This window comes from Dermacentor andersoni, chromosome 1 (genome assembly GCF_023375885.2).
Source record: "Dermacentor andersoni chromosome 1, qqDerAnde1_hic_scaffold, whole genome shotgun sequence".
NCBI lineage: Eukaryota > Metazoa > Arthropoda > Arachnida > Ixodida > Ixodidae > Dermacentor > Dermacentor andersoni.
Window position 1 is genome coordinate 308068989 of NC_092814.1, and position 16408 is coordinate 308085396.

The following is a 16408-nucleotide window of genomic DNA, read 5'->3' on the forward strand; positions in this document are numbered from 1 at the left end:
AAGTCGTGGCTCTCCCCTACGGCGTCCATCATAGGCCACTCTGCAGCTTCGCGAAGTCAAACCCCACGTGGGCCCTTGTCGCGTTTTTCTTTTTTTTTTTTCTTCGCCATCTCTTTCCCGGCTTTTTTACTATCCATGCTAAACATATGGGTTTGTCATGGCCCGCTCTTGTTTACCACTGCGTCATTGATGCCTTTCAGTCTTCGTTTAACACACACACACACACACGCGCACACAGACACGTACGTACACAAACACACACACACACGCACGCACGCAAAGAAGGAGAAAGAGTGACAAAATTGAGATCTCCGGTGTTTACTTCCGTTTGAGACCGGCCATCAAAAAATGCGGGCACGTGCATGAACTTCGCGCATTCACAAGTCTCACCTCAACAGAAGTCCAGCATATATTTCGCTAGTAAGAGGTCCTTGCATTTCATTTCTCCATGAATATTTCACTATGACTACTGTCCTGCTCTTGAGTAGACGAGCAGATTTCTGGATCCGCACCCAGACTTTCTTCTGCGTTTCGCGGCTTCATTCGGCGAGATCCATCAACCAGCTAACTAAGTAAACAAACTGCTCAGCTAGCCGCCGGCCAGAAAATTTGCCCGCCAGACTTTCTTTACGAAGAAACGATTTCTACTTTGACCACCCCAGCATCAATAACACATTCAAGAATGTAACTGTGAATAGCAAAAAAAAAAAAAGAATAAAACGTAGAGATAAAAATTGATAATAAGATCTGCAAAAATAGTATCGTTTCGTGCGCAAACCAAGAAACAGACCAAGGCGGTTCAGTACCGGTTTGCGATTTCTCACTTACTAGAAAAAATGAGAGGCTGAACAAACATTTACACGCAGCCCTGAGCTACCAAAATACAAGAAAAAAAAATAAGCACGTGGACGTTGACCTCCACGTTCCAACAAGACGACCCTGCCAGGGTGGCGCCATCTGGCAAAGCGAAAGGCCATGCGACCCTCTAATATAGCAGTGCGCCTGAAAGGTATCTGCGCCAGTCTCGTAAATTGTCTAATCACACGAGAGCAGCAGAGCAAATAGGTTCTCACTTCAAATTACACATCCGCCACCGTCGCCTCTCCACAAACGCGCCCAAGCGCGCGCGCACTAGCACCCTGTTGTCGAGGTCGCAGTCTCCATTCCGAGCGGTTGTATTTCCCTGCCGGCACCGCCTCCTGTTTCCCGTTTACCGCGCGAAAGCAACTCGCCCATATCGTGTCACAGTGCAACACAAAGACGCGCCGCAGGACGACCTCGCACGTGTTTGCCTCGGTTGGGCTGTTGCGCACGCGAGCGACTAGCGTGAAAGAAGACGCAGCACAAAACGGCCCTCCACCGACTATACCGCGCCCAGAGCTCCCGGCGCCTTCTTCTGCCAGCGAAGGCCTTTTCTACTTCCTCCTCTGCCGTCACTCACCCGGCGAACAAATAGGAGCGGAACGAAACCGACAGGCCCGACGGGGAAGCGAAGGCACGCGCCACGCACTCGTCCTTCCCCGCAGTCACCTCGTTCCACGTTAGCCCGGCTTGCTCCTTCTCCTCCGCACGTCGCTCGCTCTCGCGTTGCAAGATGCGCGGCGGTGAAGTGGGGGGCAAAGCAGAAGGGTGAGGCACACTGGCTTCGCCGTTTCTCCCCAGCCTCTCCGCCTGTCTTCGTCCTCCCGTCCATTCTTCTCGCTCCTTCTGTCAACACAGCCCGAGCACGCGGCACCGAGAAAAGGCGACAGCGCCATCTTCACTCCACACACAGCGCGGTGATGAATCCGCGGCGAGCCGACGTGCGCGTACGGCGCTCGCGAGAAGCCCCAGGCGGCGGGAGACAGGGCCAGCGAGGGAGAAGCTGTACTCCTTCAACAATGTGCCGAGCGAGGCGGAGGAAGAGGCGCGTGCAACGCCGCACTCCGTTTCGCGACGTATTCCTCGTGCTTGTTCTTTTCTTTTTCGCCTTTAGAGATTTACTTTCACAATCTCATCCTCCCATGCAATCCGCGCCCTCGTGAACCCTGTTCTTCATCGCCTCCGCCCGTACACCCGCCCTCTTTTTACCCACCGACGCTCGGAGACCTCATCGCTTTCTGCGGCGTCTCCCTGTTTCCTGGGACTCTCCCTTTCGGTCTCGGAGAGGCGCCTCAATCTGACAGCCCTCTCGAGAGACGACAACGCAAGAGGGATGAAAGAAAAAAAAAAACGCGTGCCACCCCGACCGCCACTGCTCGACCGCCGTACACTGCCGGTCGCCGCAGAGCCTTCACTGCTCCTTCACTTAGAACCCTATAATGCTCCCTCAATCCCAGCATCAGAGCGACCCCCCCCCCCCTTCATCCTGGCGGCCCCCTATGTGCACCCTTCACCTTGTCCGTGGTCTTCTCTTTTTGTCTCGGCTTAAGAAAGAACGCCTTCTTCTTTTTATCTCCCTCTCTTCTCGGGTGCTCGGAGACCACCCCGAAATCAAAACAAACAAAGCGGCGGGGACGAACAGTAGAGCCGGGAGGCTCTACTGTTCCCTCTGTTCCCTCCTCTTTCCCGACAGAGTCTCACATACGCCCCCTCTCGAGCCTTTCTTTTCTTCTTAGATGAAACACACACACGTCGAGAGAGAGAGAGAAGAAGTGCCCGGTAGAGGCTCACGGTTCGGTCAACTTTGCCCGAAACCGACACAGTAGTACATAAAGAGGCAATCCCCACGCACCATTTTCTCGCGCCTTCTCGATCTCGGAGCCCAGCGGTGCCCGACAACGAAGGGACCCGATGTCGCGGCCCTCCCTCCTCAACGGAGAAGCAAGAGTACGCGAGCGTGCCTTCATCGGGAAACTGAGGCAGGCACACGCTGCTCGCAACCTGCTCTCCAGCCGAGGGGAAACCGCCCACGCTACTATATAGAGCCCGACTTAGCTACCGTGGCAGGGAGCCCCGCCGGTGTACCTCTTCTCCCTACGTTCCAACTTACAGTGGGGAAAACAAAAACACGTTCTTTTCCCCAAGCAGCCGCGATCCATTCCTGCTGCTTTGTAGGGAAAGAGAGAGAAAAAAGAAAGGAGCACCAAAAAAGGGAAAGCAAAAATAAAGGAGGCCAGGCCCTCGACCACTCTTCCTCGTGACGCTTCGCAAGCGCGAGAAAGCGAAACGGAAAAGAAGCGAAAGGGAAGACGCAACAGAGAAGGCGCCTCCTGCAATCTGAAACTCGACTCCAGAGCTTCTCTCTCGCGCGCTTCATCCTCCAGGAAATGGGGAGCATTGGAAAGAAAAAGAGAAAAACTAAAGAAGGAAGGCCCCCGCATAAAAGGACCGCGAGAACAAAAAGAAAGCCAGACCACCGCCTTTCTCGCTTGCTTGCCGACTCGAGCGCCGTCTTCTACCTCCCTTTTTTTTCCTTTTCGCTTCCCTCTGAACCTTGTGTCTGCCCTTCTCTCCTCCTCATCTCGATACACTCTTCACATTCCCATAACACTATATGCGACGTTTCCCAGACGCCTCTTATGCGGCGTCGCCGCTTATAAGGCATCTGCTTTCGCAATATCGCTGCTTCTCCCCGCAAAGCTTACGCGTTCCCGCCATACCTCATTTCCGCAGTTTTTGTTCCCTTTATTCCTCCTCAATCCACTTTCAACCCCTCTTTTTTTTTCGATCTCGGCGTTTGCCGAGACATTGTTCGCGTTTCCAAAGTACACTGTGCGACATTTCGCGGTCGCTTTCTAAGCGGAGCAGCCGCTTATAGTGATACTTCCTCGGGTTGTCCCTTCGTTTATTTTTATGCCATTCCCTTTCTCTTCCTCTAAGCACACTTGCTGTAACCTTTCTCGGGCCCATCTCTCCACCACGCCTCTCTTTTCCTCGTGCCTCTCCCGTCCGGTCACTTTTCGTATTTCTTTCCTTCGCCGGCATTTGCTTCCCTCCTTCGTCTTTTGTATTTGCGCTTCCCTCAGTGACCGCGGCGCTTTCCCGCACACCGACCGACCAATGAGGGCGCTTCGGTGGCGCGCCCGGCTGCTACCGCGCGTGTCACACTCTGCGTGATGGTAGGCTGAGCGCGGCGGTAGAAAGTGGGGAGGTGTGCGAGAACAGCTTTGCTTCTTTCTGTCTCGCGCACGCGTGCGCGCGCTCGCTCCACAGCGTGGGGGGAAGGAGAGAAAGAGGCCCGAGCGCTAGGTTTGTCGGTGGCGCGAAGCGAAAGCGGCGAGTCGACGTGTTCCTCTCGTCGCGGTTGCGCTGCCGCCTGTGACGCCTCGGCTCAACTGCTGATCGACAGCGGGATCGTCGTCGCGGCCGCCCGCTACACGCTCCTTCGCTCCGCCACTGTGGGAACAGCACGAGGGAGCGCGGCGGCGCCGCTGTCGTTCCGTGCTCTCAGGGGCGCGTGTGCGCGTTGTGCTGGCGAGGTCCTCGCTTGCTCCTTCCCCTCAAGCCGCTGGCTTCCTCGCCTGGTCTGCCGTACTCCCCGCTCGCTCTTCTGCCGGCGGCTGCTGCTGCTGTTTCTGGACCAGAGTCAGCTTCGGTCGCTACGGTGGATCTTTCCTCGACGTCGTCCTCGTCGTCGGCGGTCACAGGGCGAGACTCGCCGTCCTCGTCAAAGGTGAGCCCCGGTCGACGGACGCCCGTCGCCGTCGTCAGTGTGTTCGTGCGTGTGCCAGCGGAGGAAAAAGATTGCCGCGGCGATCTTTTTCTTCCTCTCGTTTCTCCGCGCGCTCTTCTAGGACGTTTCCTGCTTCTGAGACGCGTTTCGCCGTGATCTACGATAGTTAAGCGCTTCTTTTCTTTTTCTATTCTTTTTCTTGCTTTCATTCCTATGCAACTGGTTTTCTTTTTCTACTTGAACAATGACGTACTCGCTGCTGCACCTTTTTCAAGGCAGGAAGAAAAAATTGCATCCCTGGTTTCACTATTTCTCTTTTTTTTTTCTCGTTTGTGTGTTTCTGTGCGTGTGTCATCTCCAGCATATTTTACTTGAGATAACACCAAGTCCTATCTGCCAGGCTAGATCCGCGTGCTCCTTTAACACCGCCGATCTTGCACCAGCCACTTCGTTTTCCTTTCGCTTTCTATTCATTCATTTATTTATTTTCTTTTTTGCTGCAAGTGACTCATTGGAACTCAACTGAATGTGGATGCTCTAGGAGAAACGATACACGTTGCCATAAAATATCGGCGTAATGTTCACGTTGATATTTCACCTGCACAATGAGACGCCTTGTAGAGAAGGCAACATAAATGGACGGACACGTTACTACGCGATTCTGTACTTCATTTCGTCGGCTGCTCAAGAGGCGCCAGATTCGTTCGTGGTTAAACTCGCCTGTGTTTGCTAGAGCGACAAGCTTTGACAGCACATAGTGAACTACTATAAGATATTATGCTTCAAAGAGAAGAACTCATTTCGCTTCTCTTTGTGCTTTTTGATGCGCAGGATTCCGCTTACTCCTGTTTCTTTTTTCTGCTTATCGCAATCATATATAAAAGTGCCATGAAGTGGATTACGGTAGCGGGCGAAGTACAATTTATTAATCACGGCCACATCAGCGTCATTGGAGCGAGTAATGTGTTCACGCTTCATTTACGGCATGTACAAATGAACGTCTGTCACTAGAATAGAGAATACAGAGAGGAAAAATGGTGAGGTTAATGAAAGAAAGTTCTGCCTAGCTGCACTAACGTAATTAGATCTGGTGTAGTTCTTTTTTCATGTAAACTGTTTGCGCAGAATAGCCCACTAATCACGCCTCAGTACCTTAATATCGCTTTTTATTCATATAGCGTTTTCCTCTAGATTGTTGTTGCTCCGTAGCACGACAAATATTTTCCATTAAATACCAAGCAGCCTAAGCATCTCCTTTGCAATGCATGCATTCTCTTATATGTGTGAATGTTCCCCCGAATTTATAGAAGCAGAGCTGTACGCGTGTCTTTTATGGGTAAAACGCAGACGGTCATAACTTTTCGATGTCAATTACTATTGTAGACTCCCCTTGAAAGCTGGCTTATTTACAATAAGACGTTTTATGGGGCGAAGCCCATTTTTGTAAATAATTTTTTTTAGTGGGTAACATATACATTCTACCATACGCCACCATTGCAGCGGCAAGGGTTGCTTAGAGAAAATGAAGGCATGTCACCCAGCACCTAACCTGCATGGTCTTTATTCTGATAAACTTGCTATTCTCCACATTTTAATATAATGCGCAGAAAGGACAACATTTCAAATGTGTTTATCTGCACTCCATTCCGTTACACCCAGTCCAACTACTCAATCATAATCCGTTAGCCCACCACAACAAGGTGTTCAGCTTTCGTCAGAAAACAGGTTGTCTAAACACAATTTGAACGCACATATACCTAAGAATGCTGAAAAGTACCTGGTGACCACATCCGTATCACTTGTCATGATACAGTCTACGACCTCACTCGCTGTTGTGCCAGTAAATTTACATCTGCTCAGACTTAACGGTTAAACTGTGGCACGTGCATTACAGGGAATGTGCGAATGTGGACAAAGTTTCGAAAATGCAAGTTGCAAGTTGTCTTTTTTGCAGCGAGAATTGCTCTGGGGAGAAGCCAGTTTCTGCAAATTATATGTATATATATATATATATATATATATATATATATATATATATATATATATATATATATATATGTTGCAGGTTACACGCGCTTTGATACAAGTAAACAAGTGCCCTCCACCCGGATTCCACCTTGGACGGTCTTTATTATAAGGGCGACATTAAGCATGCTGCATTTCCGGTATATCGGTATCTGCTGTCCAAAGGTGCATATAACGGCACGCGCGTCACATGCTGACCGCTGGTGTCAATCACAGCGTTCAGTAACGTCGCAGACCTCAGATAAACTAGGGTGTACCGTCTTAGGAAGTGTAAAGGGGAACTTCAGGCATAGCGAAAGCAAACGAAAGCTTTCTGTAGGCCAGAGAATACATGTTGGAGACGAGTAGAGTTTACAAATGCATTCGAAAGAAACGCGAATCATGTGAGTTTAATATTACCCATCTCCGTGTGGCGCGAACACTTTCTTCTTAAGTTTCTTTTCTTTTTTTTGGGGGGGGGGGGGTGAGTCCAGACTGATATGCACATTTTATTTTAGCTTTGATATCGGCTTTATACTAGAAGAGTGGAAGGGCTGGTTCCTTCTCTTCTCCTTTGTTTTACTTAATCTTCAACCAGCAGAGCTACTTTTCTTCCCGCGCAGTTGAAACCAGTTTGCGTAGGGAACACATGGACGTGTAGTTCATTTATATATGTTCGCAACAATGGTTTGTTAAGTGATCGAGTGCTGGGTCTTTTTTGGCACGCCGCGTTGCCCGGCAGTCACGGACGAAGACGAAGTGACTGCGAGTAAGAACGCTATTTTTCTAGCTCAACTATATTCACCTGATCTCTCTGTATATCCCGGAGGAGCCTCCATGGGTTGTGGCACGGATGCTGCTTGACGTCCCCACGCCTCTGCTGGGGATGGCAGCCTCAATGGTGGCTGCGTCTAGGAAGTGGACTGGCCTCCAGAGCGACACCGACCGCGACGATACCATTGTCTACTCGCTCAGCAGTGAGGACTTTTCCGATGACGACTTTCAGCTTGTGAGGAGCCGCAAGGCGAAACGAAGAATCACCAGGGCCCGCCTGTCTTCAAGCACGTCGACTGTAGGACCAACTCGGAATACTTCAGTCAGTACGATTCTATTTGTACCGGAACTCGCTACCGACAACCTGAGGCGACTCAACCGACAGTCTTTCTCGGTGCTCCTTGAAGCAGTGACGCCAAATCAAGTCACAGACGTCAGAGTCAATACACGAAAAAATGCCTTGGCTATTGCCGTTGTACATGAGACTGCGCTGCGAAATTTGAGCAAACTTACGGAACTTGGCGGCATGAAGGTCCGCCCACATATTCCTCTGGACAGTGACGCCACTACTGGTGTCATCTACGACGTGGATGTCTCCATCTCCAGCGCTGACTTGCCTATACTAGTGAAGCCAGCCGTTGATGGCTTTGCCATAGCTCACGTGTCTCGAATCGGCGCATCGCGCTGTGGGAAGGTAACTTTCAAGGGCGACTATCTTCCCTCACACGTCAAGGTGGGTCACTTTAGACACCCCGTACGACCATTTATCCGAAGGCCACTCCAATGCCGCAATTGCATGAGGCTGGGGCACGTAAGCGCTTTGTGCGAGAACACGAGAGTTTACTCGAGCTGCGCAGAGTCCCGCGCTGCAGATTCCTGTGTAGCCACGGTTCTAAAATGCCCCAATTGCATTGGGTCCCATGATTAACTCAAAGAACTGTCCCAAAATGAGGACGGAAAGGGAGGTCTTGAAGCAGATGGCGAGAGACCGTTCGTCTCATCGGGAAGCTGTTGCGGCCTTTAGAAAGCGACGTTCCCGGCGACGTCGCATTTCAAAGAACGCTGATGCCGTCGTGAAGAGCGCGCTACATCCAACAACTCCTCCTCCCCTGCCCCCTAGGCCTGACGGAGTCGAGTCTAAGGTCGTGCCGCACAACGCCAATACTGAAATTTGGCCCACGCTACCAAAGCGACAGCCCCCACCACAGCTGAAGCCACAGCTGATGGCACAGGCGAAGCCGGAGCCACGAACGATGCCACAGCCGATGCCACAGCTGATGCCACAGCCGGAGCCACAGCCGGAGCCACAGTCACATCAAAGGATACAGCGCACCGCAGTAGAGTCCACAGCGCCGACTCCCGATAAATTTTCCCAAAAACATCAAGTGGTTGTGATGTTCAGTCCCTCATAAACCCCCTTCGTGTACTTTTCAGCAAGTTGCGTACTCCGTCAGCGCGAAGTGAAGTGCAAGTGCTGGATGCTCTTAATCCGGTGCTTGCAAGTCTCGAGTAACCTCCATAGCTCACCCGCAGCCTCCTATTCGCGCTACGATCACTGGCTCTTTGGTCGTCCCACATGTGTTTAACGCAGACCACCAGCCATGGAACTTTGGTGTCACAGTGCTTCCCTGCACACACAGTCATCACTTCCTTCATCTTTCCTTCTTTCTATTCCCCCTTTCCCTCACCGCCACTGTAGGGTAGCAAACCGGACGCTCGTCGGGTTGACCTCCCCGCCTTTCCTCACTTCGCTATATATATATCTCTCTCCCGCTAGTCACGGAGATTTGACGACTGGCCGGACCATATCTGTAACTTTCCTACCCTGCATAGCCATGAACTGGGGCTGAGTATTCATAAGTCCTTTCCGTGGCCGTAAAACCGCACAAACAGATTGGCGAGACGCAATAATTTCTCAGAAACATAAGCCTCTCACGGAGGAACTCGTTTCTTTTTTTTTCTTTTACAGCGAAGCTGTATACCTCCACCGTCCAAGGAAATTTTCGTGTCGTTGGCGTGGTAAGAAAAAACTCCCCATACGTGGCCCTATCCCGAAGATAGTACAATGCCAGCCCGACCCGCGGCAGAGGTGAAGCAGGCGTTAAGGGCTCCCCATACGTGGGCCGACCCCGAAGATAGTACAATGCCGGGCCGACCGGCGTTGGAGATGAAGCAGGCGTTAAGCACTCCCCATACCTGGGCCGATCCCGAATCATTATGCAAGAAAAGGTGAGGCGTGCAGACAGGACACAAGAGAAGAGAAGTGGACAACACGAACGCCGACTATCAACTGAACGGAGCACTGAGGCGAAAAAAAGAAAGACACAAAACTCATCTGCGCAAGCTCTGGAGTGGTATCACCACGTGTTCATCGGGTACATGTGCCGGTTTACGTGAGAGATAACTGTTAAGACACTTAATCTCTTCCTTATGTAAAGTAAGCGAAGGCTGACTCACGCACGCACTTCCACCATTATAGATATGCCATGCCTCTACCATAAGACGCTTATCTTCATTCTTGTGTCTGTACAATATCGCGCATTCATCTAACTTAGGCGTGCAGTTACAATCTTGGCAATGTGCCAAGATTGGCAATACCGGGCCGACCCGCGTTGGAGATGAAGCAGTCGTTAAGCACTCCCCATACGTGGGCCGATACCGAAGATAGTGCAATACTGGGCCGACCCGCGGCGGAGGTGCAGTTCGCCATTAAGGGGCCCACATACGCAACTTCACTGGACATCCTTCTTGCCAGAGTGGAAGGGCTATGACATTTTTTTCTTCTGCGTTTGACCTCAGTGTTTAATATCACTGACCCATCTCTGTCTCGTCAATTGCGAACGGATTGTCGTGATGTGAATGAAGGAATGAACCTTTTATCGAATTAAGATAACACATAGATCTTCACCATTCCATATAAGATTCAATAATTCGCCTCAGGAGGACGAATTCTCAACCGGGTAGAGAAAAATGGTCACTTAATAGTCTTCCTCGTTCCAAAAAATAAGAAAGGCCTTATGGAAATGTTCGAGCAACAAACTTCAAAGCGTTCATGCCTTTACACTAGGCAGTCTTTACCAGCTTTATTCAAGGTATGTGACGTACTTTTTATTCGCCCATTTGAGGTTTTTTCATTCGGGTGCTATATGTGAGGAGTTAGAGCTAACAGCAGTTACTCTTTACAAACGTAATGTTGTTACGTTCATAACGACAGTTTTTTGTTGTTGTTTTTGTTGTTTTTCGTGCGTAAAGACGATGTACATCCGAGGGTGGGAGGCTAATATCAGCACCTTCAGTTTCTCTAGGCGGCACTCGGAGATTATTCTACCAACAACAGCGTTAATTATAAAAAAAAATAACTTTCCCCACTGGATGCCTGATAATTAGACTTCTCAAAAGCCACACCACTAAGAAGCACTTGTCTCTAAAATGTACGTGCCAGCATTTCCTTTTGCGCCACATCGGTTATATAACCAACAGTGAATATCCAAGTATGCCGCCAAGATTCCCGAAATTGTTCTGTGCGCACACCTTATGTCTCTCGCAGCGTATTAACAATATCAAGATCCCGGAAGGTCCACGCATTACCTGAATTCAGCACCAAAGAAGCAATTTCACCTGCTAACTTGAGGTCCTGTCGGGGGTAAGCTATGATATGCGCCGTATACAAAGGTCTACCACTGACATGATGTTCTTCGCTGGGGACGCTTAGCATTTCATTAGGTGCACGATGCAACCAAGACAGCCCCATATGTTTTACGACCCTATCGTTCCAAATAATTCTTGTACAGGGCGTCAGAAATGAACGCTGTGCTTTAATATCTTGCTGAAAGCTTTAGGGGCAGTTTTGTCTGACCACCAATTTTTAATGGTTGTGCATACTTTGCTATTCTTAACTGCAGATATCCACTTCATTTAAAGCACAGTGCGCCAACGTTAACCTTAAAGAAACTACAAATAGATTTGACTTCGCTGTAAGAATTGTGTTAGTCGTACTAACACACACATTCAATTAGAACAAGCAAATCACTGTGCTATTAGTTTCTTCGTACGTCGATCCATTAAGGGACCTATCCATTCATTGTCACCCAGCGCAACGTATCTTCACAAGCGAAGTTAGTTGTATAAAAAGGTAAAAAATAAAGACTTTTATCCAGAGAAACCACGAGACATTAAAGAATATGTGACGCTGTCACAACAGATGTGCCCTACTAATAGAGGTCCACTTTTTTTCTTAGCTGCGTGTACGGCGACCTGGTCAGAAGGCAAATCGCAAGCGTTTAATCACACCGAGGAAAGCCACATGCAAAAGTTCAAGAACTGCTAGCCGCATCGTATGTAAGCCGTTTTGTCGAAAAGGCGCACCGATTCGGAGGTGCCGTTCGCAACAGCCATTTCCATTTCTGACACGATCGATGAAGTAACTGCCAAAGAGTCCTAGAGTCACGTATCCAAAGTATTGACTTTGTTATGTTCACGCGGATCTGCTTGGCTTCATCCAAATGCATTCACCACTGCTGCTCCACGGACTCTAAAGGTCATTGTGAAACACTGCGCTCTCCCTATGCGCTAGCCTCGCTTCCAAGAATCGTTCGAGCGGCTTTTACTGATCCGTTCATGTGGATCGACCGCGAGTACTCAATTTCTGTAAGCCCGCTAAGCGGCGAGACGGTTCTTGCGTAAGTTATTCAAGGAATGTGCGCAAAACGTTTTTTTCTTTTTCGTGAATTGTAAGATCACGCTCAAGTACCGTCATAAAGGTGTACCATATCGTTATGCTGCAGCTGGAATGCTTTCGTATTAGTATCCTTAGTGCGAGCAGCTATGTCGTAGCCACATTGCACGCGCACTGCCAGTCCGCAAAACTATAATACTTTCTCCTCGATGAAGACGTGGGCGTAGTGATAAAGCAGATGAGTACGGGCGCACAAGAATTTTTAATAATTCTTTTGCGGCGTAGCTGGGCGAACGCTCTCATCAGATGATGCGCCTCGAAAGTTATATTGTGGTTGATATGCCGTGTTCAGCACGTATCATAAAGCACAGATGCAGTGGTGTAAGCTATAGGAATCACTCTGTGAACTTCGAAACTATTCGAGAGCCGCCGCCAGTTCAGTATCTCCAGTGAAAACGCTCCAATATTGGCCATCCACCTGGCTAAAGGCCACGTGTCCGCAATTTCTTTCCATAGGTTACTAAGCTTCCGTGACGACGACGATGCAGGGAGTGGTGTTCAGTTGCTCCGCAAATTGCGATCACGATCCATGTCTGCGAGTTTTTGTGATGTTAACTTTGAGATGCATGTGAACTTGCGTTTGTACATTGTCATCCCACACCGTAATACGCTCAACAGTTCTTTGACTGACGACAGCTGACTTGAGTTTATTGGTGAAGTATTATATGTCTGTGTTTTCAGACATATTACTCTCATCATATACGAATCATATACGATTCGCGCTTGACTCCGCGCTCAGTTTTTTCGCATTTCTTTGGCAATACATCAAAAGGGCGTCTTCAGCCACGCCTTCGTTCACTCTTCCAGGCGCAACCCTGAGGCCAGCGTTTGATCCTACTGTCGAACCGCGGGCATATGAGCTCCAGGCACAAAATTGAATGCCTATACATGTAACATATATAGCGAAAGGCATATATATATATATATATATATATATATATATATATATATATATATATATATATATCGAAACGAAGAGGAAGTTGGCGCACTTCAGAAGAAGAATTGTGCAGGAGACTAAAATTTCGTGAATATCGAAAATGCTTGCGCATTCTTCCAGGCACCCCTGGCTCCTAAGAAAAAAATAAAATGAAAATAAATAAAAATGAGCAGTGCTGTAAAATAGTGCGGTTGCCCCCCCCCCCCCCCCTTGAACCGTTCTCTACCTTTATTTCACTATACATGGTATGTCTTTCTTTCTTTTTTTTTTCCTTCACCCCGACGCTCGAGACAGCACAAATCGTGGATATTGCAACGCGCGCATTTTTGTCTCTGCAGCACCGCTCTCAGGTGACACGAAAGAACAGCGGAAGCATACGCGAAATTCCGACCCGCTTTGCTGTGTCCAACGTGCCAACGCTGTGATGTCGTCGTCGTCGTCCTCTGAAGCGGCCCGAAAAACACTTGCACCGGCGTCTCTGCTTTGCCAGCAAAGACAGCAACAATCTTCCTCAGCAGTAGTCACCCATGTCGTGAACATCAGCGTTATCTACCCCCGTTTCCTTCTATGTTTTCTTTTTCTTTCTTTCCCCGCTATACTCGCATTTCTCCAATACTCAAGCCACGTGCCATTCGAAAAACGAAAATATATTATGTATAGTCGCTGACCGGCTCCCATAAGGGCCTTCGCAATACCAGAAAGTTGATTTGGTTTATATGAGAATTGCGCGCTGCTACCGCGTGGCTAGATAGCGGTGGATTTGAGAATAACAGCGGCCGACAGCGCGGTTGACCCGATGCTGCCAACAGCTCCGCTTTGAGCCGGATGTTGTTGCCGCGGTCGACGGCTATCCCATATTGAAGTCGTCCATTGGCAAACGGCTTGGCAGAGTGGAATTACAGCCGCAAGGCACCAAAAACGACCAGGGCACACAAGACTGAGATGTCGATGGTTCACGTGCCTTCGTTAAGCTTTATTGAATATTGCAGACGACTTACTTATTGAGCTGCAGTCTTACCCAAGATTTATACATCATCATTTTTGTTTCTTTTTTGTTTCTTCCGAATTCTGAAATACCAAACTAGGGAAAGAGCTTACGATGAAACGCCCTTTCGTTCGTCAATATTTTTATTTTCTTGAAGCATTGTCCCCATCCGCTCTGTTGAAGCAACGTACGATGCAGATAATTTGGCTTGGCACAAACTATATTTACAAAAGGCTTCTTGTGCAAGGTAGGAAAGGCCAGCATCGCTGTGTTAACACGTGGAGAGGTTAACGAAGGCATATATTTTTTTGTTTTGCCCTACAACAAATATAATACTCACAGTAACTGTTACACTGCGTGAAGCGTATTGGTGCAATCTCCTGAATAATCAGGAATATCTGAAAGTTGCTAAATGTGAGTCTTGATATCAATCGTCACTTATAGCGCATACATAGACGAGGGACAAAAAAGGACGACGAAGCAGCGCTTGTCTTCATCGTCCTTTTTTGTCCCTCGTCTATGTATGCGCTGTAAGTGACGATTGATACCATGGAATACCAACTAGCCCGTACCCAAACCTTGCTGAGTCTTGAACCTTTAACATCAATCGAGCCTTGTATTTGGGCACGCACGTCCTTTCGTCTGGAATCTCTTGTATTTTTGTTTATGTGGCTCCTGTGTGCGTGTTCTCGCGAGCGCGGTGTTTTGAATCAAGCACTTCTGCATAAAACCTTATTTAAGTTAACAAGGGCACCGGTCATGTTTGCGTGTCTGCCTGTGCGTGCGTGTTCCCAGCCTTTTCCGTATCCTGAGAGCGCCGCGGTACGGTAGCCATTTTTGTCGTGTACATTATGAAGCCCTCAATGCAACCTAATTTAGCGTCCTCGCATTGGACATGTTTAATATGTATTTACTTTTGTTTGTTCATTGGTTTATTTTCTTTGGTACATTCGGCTCAATTCAATTTCTTCACCTGTGCCACCGGCGCCTCGTGCCAAAATAAATCGTGCGCTTCGTAGCGGAGATCGTAGTGAATCGAGGTTGTAGTAGACGGCTCCGGAGTGATTTTGACTACCCCTTTAGCGTACATCCAACACACGGTGCACGAGCAATATTTTCACGTCACCCCCATGAAATGCGGCCGCCGCGGCCTGGAATCAACCCGCCGACCTCGAGCTAGGCAGCGCAGCGCCGTATCCACTGAGCTACCGCACATCAAGCGCCCACGTAAGCTGTGCATACCCCGGAAGGAGACAAAAGAACGCGTTCACTTTCAGTGGAGCGAAAGGGTGAGCAGCTACAGCGACGCAGTGGTACCGAAGTCGTCAGCCCCTTCGCGACAGGAAGAGCAGGGAGGGGGGAGCCGTGGCGTGCAATGGCAGGAAAGATCGCCGCGGAGTCCCAATCAAGCTGCCGTCACGAGGGCGGCCCTGAGTCTCGGGCTGCTCGCTTCCTTCCTGCGCCCGTGTCAGGGACAGCGACAGCCCGAATCAGAGCCGCCATTCGTCGCCGGGACCCGGCGGACCGTTGCACGCCGTGGTTGCCCCGGCCGTGGACACCGCCGCGGTGCGAGTGAGCGGGCGCCGCGCAAAAAAGTCGTCCGGTGCACAAAGCGTGAGAATCCTCGCAGGAATCGGGCTGGGAAGGGTGGTGGGAGGAGGTTTCTTCGTTCGCTTTCCGCACGTACGACGCGCAGTGTCGCCCGAATGAGTGACGCGGCAGAGGCCAAGGGCGTCGCGACTCCTTTTCTTTTTTTTTTCTTTTGCTCGTATTCGCGCGGGCCACATGTGGCAATCTGATCGCGTTCAATGAACGACTTGCTTGAAACGGCAGGCTTGTGCTTTCTGTGCGCACTGGCGTGGTCCTCCCGGCTGGGCTAACTTTGCATGTAGTTTTCACTTGTTGATTCATCCTGTCAAGGTATCCCCCCCCCCCCCCCCCTCCTTCAAACACATCAAGAAATAAAAGAAAAACCTCTACGTGAAGCTAAGCGGTTATTTAGATGCATTACAACTAACCGCGAAGCGTAAAGTATCGTTTACTATCATCCTATGCGATGTGTAATTTCATGCAATGTTTATGTTTATCCACCACAAAGGTTAGGACTTTTTTTTTTCACGTGAATTTTTTTATCTTTATGCACTACGCCGCTTCACAAGCTAGGCCGAAAGGCAAACTCTAAATCAGGCAGATGCACAGTGCGAGGCGTCTACGAAGCCATGCCACGAGGACTACCGCGGTGTATGATCGTTGTCGATGGAAAAATAGGGATGACAGGTGTGTATGCATGGAAAGGTACGACACGTGTCAAGCAACATTTAAGGATACTGAATCGCTTGCGTCACAGTGGCACATTTTCATTCTGGAAAACTGGCC

At 49.4% G+C, this 16408-nt stretch overlaps 1 protein-coding gene across 1 annotated transcript in view; it reads left to right on the forward strand.

Annotated features, from left to right (window-relative positions):
* The first annotated feature begins 4090 nt into the window (after positions 1-4090).
* LOC126548556 (uncharacterized) overlaps positions 4091-16408 on the forward strand; it is a 95816-nt gene continuing 83498 nt past the window's right edge. Inside the window, exon 1 of the mRNA XM_055063365.2 lies at positions 4091-4594. The gene's annotated coding sequence lies outside the window, so the exon portion shown is untranslated. The remainder of the gene's footprint in view (positions 4595-16408) is intronic.